This window comes from Nannospalax galili, unplaced genomic scaffold (genome assembly GCF_000622305.1).
Source record: "Nannospalax galili isolate Female #2095 unplaced genomic scaffold, S.galili_v1.0 scaffold286, whole genome shotgun sequence".
Lineage (NCBI taxonomy): Eukaryota > Metazoa > Chordata > Mammalia > Rodentia > Spalacidae > Nannospalax > Nannospalax galili.
The window spans coordinates 1,708,843-1,715,626 of record NW_008359442.1 but is presented as its reverse complement, the minus strand read 5'-3'; the positions used below and the strand labels follow the sequence as shown (position 1 = coordinate 1,715,626).

General features: G+C 41.7%; 1 pseudogene; it reads left to right on the top strand.

The window, feature by feature from the left end:
* The first annotated feature begins 1,314 nt into the window (after window positions 1-1,314).
* LOC103725777 overlaps window positions 1,315-6,784 on the top strand; it is a 27,975-nt pseudogene continuing 22,505 nt past the window's right edge.

The window sequence follows — 6,784 nt, the reverse complement described above, 5'->3', positions numbered from 1 at the left end:
AGCTTACATGCATGCGGGCAATACATTCATACACATAAAAATAAAAATAATAAAATATAAAAAGAGAGCAGTTATTTTCATTCCATAAAAAGCTAGAATATATTGTTACTTCTATAGTTCCATTGACTCCTCCTCCTCCTCCTCCTCCTCCTCCTCCTCCTTTTCCTTCTTCTTTGAGACAGGGTCTCACTATGTAGCTCTGGCTGACCTGGAACTTGTTATATAGAGCAGGCTGGTCTCTAAGTCACAGAGATCCATCTGCCTCTCCCTCTGCCTCCTGAGTGCTGGGATTAAAGGTATGTACCACCATGCCCTCCATCAGTTCTTCAAGCCTCCTCCTCCTCCTCCTCCTCCTCCTCCTTTTCCTTCTTCTTTGAGACAGGGTCTCACTATGTAGCTCTGGCTGACCTGGAACTTGTTATATAGAGCAGGCTGGTCTCTAAGTCACAGAGATCCATCTGCCTCTCCCTCTGCCTCCTGAGTGCTGGGATTAAAGGTATGTACCACCATGCCCTCCATCAGTTCTTCAAGGAACTGAAGACAAGGTCTGGGTACCACGTGTGTTCATTGCTACTGATACTCTGTAGCTGGGGGTAGGTGATGCTTTTATCTGTGTTTCACAGATTACAAAAGTGAGATATTGATAAGTGATGTTAATTCTTAGGTGCTAGAGTTAAAATTTGAGCCCATGCAGTTTGACTCTAGAATTCAAATTCTTAATTATGTTCATATTCTACTAATAGAGCCCAAGGAAGCTAGCATACAACAAACAAATCTTACCTATACATACATATATACATACATACACACACACATACACATACATGTATATTTCTGACCAGAAATAAAAGGAAGGAAATATAATGAAAAGGAAGAAAATATTAGTGGTTATTTATAATTCTATCTACCTCAGAATTAGAGAGAATGCCAAATTCACAATTGTCCCCTCCCCTCCCCCATCACTCGCTTTAAGACAACCTAAAATTGCTGCTGTATGCCTTCTTGCCCTCAGCGGTCATTTCGGGCTTCTCCGCCTTCTTCTTGTTGAAGTCTACTAGTGTTACTTTCTCTGTCATGTCTGTCAGCTTTGAATTAGAGTCGCCTCTTATTGTCCTGACTGGATTTGGCATCTTGACCTAAGACTATTGGTCTTGACATTACTGACACAGGAACACCACAGGAAATTGACCTAGTAATTATTCTCTTGGTTGCATTCACCATAATCTCATGCTCACACTCCACCCAAGGATTTGGGCCCCCATCTGTCTGAGGCAAGAGTTTGTGGTTAACATGTAACAGAGGGCTGCTGGCGAGATGGCTCAGCAGGTAAAGGTTTTTGCTGTCAAGTCTGATGACCCAAGTTCAATCCTTGAAACTCACATGGTAGGAGAGAACTAACTCTGGAAAATTATCTTCTGACACACACATAATTAAGTAAGAAATGTAATAAAAATATACATGCAATCACAAGAAAGGATGGACAGATTTTAACAAACAATGAAGCGTCAAACTTTAACTCTTCAAGACAATATAAAACTATGATTCTATGCACACATATGTCCATGCATATGCATGAATGACTTTTTTACTTGCTAATATTTCTTAAATACTATTTATCCAATACTGTGATTCATTTTTCTATAAATTTATATTTGAAACTTTTCAAATCTTCAGAAAACTTGTTAAAGAATAATATAATAAGGAACTGGAGAGATACTTCAGTGGTTAAGAGCACTGGCTGCTCTTGCCGAGGACCTGGGTTCCATTCCCAGCAACCACATAGCAGATAACTGTCTATAACTCCAGCTCCAGAGGATCCTGGAATGCCCTCTTCTGACCTCTGTGGGCATTGCACAACACGGGTGCACTTACATACATGCAGGCAATACATTCATACACATAAAATAATAAAAATTTTAAAAGAATAATATAATGAAAATACACATAGCCTTTACCCAGATATAACAATCAAAACCAGACTTTCCACACCAGATTTAAATGTTTATTGTGTCCATCCAAAAAATTCCTGAGTACTTTGTATCTTTTCACATCTATTTCAGGAATGCCATGACCGCTCCAAATATGACAATTTACCAGAAGGATTCATAAGGCTTAAAATCAGGTTATTCTCATAACTAAGGCTTATTATAGCAAAATGTACTGACCAAATAAATCACAGGGAAAAGAGAAGCACTGAGTAAAATCCAAAGAACAGGATACCAGTTTTAAAGTCCTCCATCCACTGCCACATAAGACATACTTTTGTCTAATAAAGGACAAACACAAAATGGTTCTACATGTTCTTTTCTCAAGGGCTTTTATGGTGGTCTAGTCACAAAGTCATGACCATTGATGACAACTGAAACTCAGAACCCTAACAATGGAACCAGGTGTACACCATCCATCTTGATTTTATGCAAAGCAATTCTGACCGTTGACGAGACATGATCCATTGCTTCAGGTGCATATGACAGAATCATCATTAGCATAAAGAACTTTTCAGTGGTCACATACTCAGGGGTGGGTTAGTGGTCAGTCATGAGTCCAGATCACTTTGGAGATTATGCAAGGAGAGAGGAACTAGACATGTTGTGCAAGTTTTCTACACCTTTGCTCAGTTCCTGTCATTTGATCTGCCTTTCTCAAAAGCCCAGTTCAAGGCACACCTTCCATCCAGCACCTGCAGGGCCCTTCCCAGAAGTGCTTCTTGTATTGTTATCAAACACTGTCAATATTTAAAATATTTTATATTTTTATTCTTGTGTGTATGAGTGTATTGCTTGCATGTATGTGAGTGCACTCATGTCATACAATGCCTGTGGAGGTCAAAAGAGGGCTTTGAATTCCCTTGGAACTGGAGTTACAGATGGTTGTTAGCCACTATATGGGTGCTGGGAATTGAATCCAGGTCCTCTGTAAGAGCAGCCAGTGCTCTTAACCACTGAGCAATCTCTCCAGCCCCTCATTTAGTTTTTTAAGTTTGTATTTTCTCCTTCTCAGTCTTCCTTAGTTAAATTAAGGTTATTTCTTAGGGACCAGCAAGATGGCTCAGTGAGTAAAGGCCCTACTGCCTAGGCCGATGACCTGAGTTCACATGCATACACAAATAATAAAAAAGTAAAAATATAATTTTAAAACCGTATTTTTATTTTTCTGAGGCAAGGTCTCCCTATAGCTCTAGCTGGCCTGGAACTCACTATGTAGACCACACTGGCCTCCATCTCACAGAGATCTGTCTCCCTCTGTCTCTGCCTCCTGAATGCTGTGATTAATTTTTTAAAAATATTTATTATTTTTATTTTATGTGTATGAGGGTATTGCTTGCATGTATGCAAGTACACCTGTATTGTGCAATGCCTTGGAGGTCAGAAGAAGCCATCAGATCCCCTGGAACTGGAGTCGCGAATGGTTGTTAGCCACCATGTGGGTGCTGGGATTCAAATCCAGGTCCTCTGCAAGAGCACCCAGTGCTCTTAATCACTGAGCCATCTCTCAGGCTTAATTTTTTTTTTAAAGATAATTTCTTAGGTCATTTCGTGTGTGTGTATTCTGTTACTCCTAAAACAAAGTATTGATTATAACATTTACTTCATGAATATTTACTGATGTTGATGGATCACTGGTTAAAAATCATATTCATATAATTTTTTATTTCTTTAAAATATTTCATTTATTATTTATTAATACACTCATATGTGTATGAGTGTATTGCCTGCATGTATGTGAGTGCACCCGTGTCGTGCAGTGCTCTGGAGGTCGGAAGAGGGCTTTGGATTCCCCTAGAACTAGAGTTAAGGATGGTTCATAGCTGCCATGTGGGTGCTGGGAATCGAGCCTGGGTCCTCTGCAAGAACAGTCAGTGCTCTTAACCACGGAGCCATCTCTCCAGCCCCATATAAATTATTTTAAATTAATGTGCTATGAAGAATTAATTATGGAGCTTTAGCTATCACACATGCTGAAAAGAACTTACCCTATTAAGTAACAAGTAAATTCAAACCGATGTTTTTTTCTCTTTACAGCCTTGGTTGGCTTTGAACTCATAGAAGTCCACCTGCCTCTGGCTCCTGAGTCCTGGGATTAAAGGTATGCACCACCATGCCCGGCCTCCCTTTTTCTATTTTAAAATTAACACCACCAGAAATTAGTCATCATACTATTATAGTTGGCTATCATACCATGGTTTATTGTTGCTTGATAGTGTTCTTGCAGTTTGTTCTTTTTATTCCTCTTTGAAACCTCTTAGTTCCTGAGAAAAGAAGGGAAGTAACATTGTATGTGGTCAGTACTTGACCTGGCACTTTCTGTCTGACAGACACTACATGGAGTGAACTATTACCAGCAATCTGTTCATTCCACTCTCCAGTAGGCACAGCAAATAGGATGTGTTCCAACTAGGCCATAGGTCTCCTCAGGAGCTAAATACTACATATGGTATTTGTTGAATCATTTATTGTCCACAGTACAGAGATGTATTCATCAGGGCATCATTCACCTGGAAAAATACCCGATTTTCTTACCTGAAGATGGTGACTAAACATGTAAATAAGCTATTTTCATACTCTCAAATTCAGCTCATTGCACTGAATAAGGAAACTTGTCTTGTCTGTGATATTCACTGACACCTCTTTTCAGGTCAACTCACATCTTCTCATAAACATCACTTAAGAAACCTAGAAGGTTCTTAAGCCAGCTGTTCTACACGATTGCATTATTACAAAATGAGAAGTGGACCAAAGTTATGGACTACAAAATCTTAAGACATAGAAAGCTTTAATATTTCCTGTCTTTCATCACGTCCAATTTAATGCACATAAGCAGAAGTCCCCAAGTACAGAAAGGCAGGGTGAGGGGACAGGAAGGGCTGTGGAGGAGATGGCAACTGCAGGTTGGGGAGTTTGGTATCACCCCTTCTTTTTTGTCTTATGTATGTTATGCATGTTTACATGTTCATGTGTGTGCAGGTATGTGTGTGTGTAAGTGGAGGCCAGACCAGCTGTCCTCCTCTACTGCTCTGTGCCCTATTTTTTAAGACAGGGGCTCTCACTGAACCTGGAGCTCACCTATTTGGCTAGACTAGCTAGTCAGCAAGCTTCAGGGACCCATCTGTCTCCAGCCACTCAGCACTGGATTACAGATGCATGCCCCCATGCTATGCATGCTACCATGCTAAGCTTTTATGAGTGTTAGGGATCCAAAGTCACTTTACCTAGAAAACAGCCTACCCCTTCTTTTTTTATTTATTTATTTTTTGGGTTGTTTTTGAGACAGGGTCTCCCTGTAGCCCCAGCTGTCCTGGAACTCACTATGTAGACCAGGCTGGCCTTGAACTCACAGAGATCTGCCTGCCTCTGCCTCCTGAGTGCTGGGATTAAAGGTGTGCGCCACCATGCCTGGCCCCCTTCTTTTTTGGAGCTATAATTGACAAGTAAAAAGTGCATAGAGTTAAGGTATAAACTTGATGTTTTGACATATGCATTGTGCAATAAACTAATGAACATGCCCAGGACCTCAGTTACTTCAAAAAATATAATTGTATGGGAGGCAGAGGCAGGCAGATCTCTCTGAGATCAAGGCCAGCTTGGACTACATAGTGAGTTCCAGGTCAGCTGGGATTACAGGGAGATCCTGTCTCAAAAAGAACAAATATATATGTATATATACACTTGTGTGTGTCTGTGTATAGCAAGACCACTTAAGATAAAAACATGGGAACATGGTTAGGCATGGTGATGTCTGTGTGTAACCCCCAATTCTCAAGAGGCCCGAAGCAAGAAGTTCTCAAATTGGTGGCTGGCCTGGGCTGTCACAAGTTCCTGGTCAGTCAGAGCCACAAAGCAAGACCCTGTCTCAAACAAACAAACAAACAAACAAACAAACAAAGTAAGGAATGGTTCATCAATTTGCATGCTATCCGTGCTAGGAAAGCACTAGTCTCTGTTTCCTTCTGACTTTAACATATGTGCTGCTGAAGCAAGCACTCATCCCTTTCTCTTGGTAGTAGTCCTCCATCACAAATAAAACACAAGGTAAGTGACCCAGAGTTAGCCAGAGTATCCCAAACTCCTGGCCAGAAGGATTGCCCTGAGATTATTATTAGAACAGATGATTCAAGTTGAGATAATTCACATGTCCTTCTAGCAGGTTCTTGGGAGACTCCAGGTTCTAGGATCATGGAACTTCTAAAAGAAGCAAAGCTACAGGGGTTAGGGGTTTGCCTTGTGAAAAGATGTATCAGATAAAAGAGAATCAGGGCAAAGCAAAGAGAGAAACAGACGCTGGAGAGAGATAGACAAAGAGCAGGGCAGAGAAGGGAGGGAGAGGGCGAGAGAAAGTAGAGCGGAAAAGGAAGGAAAGAAGGAAACAAGGAGATGGGGTAGCTGCTCAGAGCTCAGCAGATGGCCAGAGAGTGCCGGGTTCTGGCCTCCCTCTGGCCTCCAACTACCAGAGGGCCTGAGAACCCAGGGGACTACCTGACAGCCCCTGGATCCTGCCTGCACGTAGTAGTGAGCTTCCCCTAATTGCGCCATACCATCCCCCTACCTGGGATTTTGTGAGGCCCCTCCCAAAGCCCCAGGACAGATCTGGCTTTCGTAGGCTAAGGCTGGGATCTCAGCAGACCACCAGAGAGTGCAGAGTTCTGGCCCCTTTCTGGCCTCCCTCTGGCATAGGGTTGACAATGCACAGATCCTGCCTCCATGTGGTGAAGGAAGCCTGAGTGTACCTGACTGGAACCTGAATTGTGCTTCTGTGGATACTCCTGAATAGCTGATCTGAAAGCTAT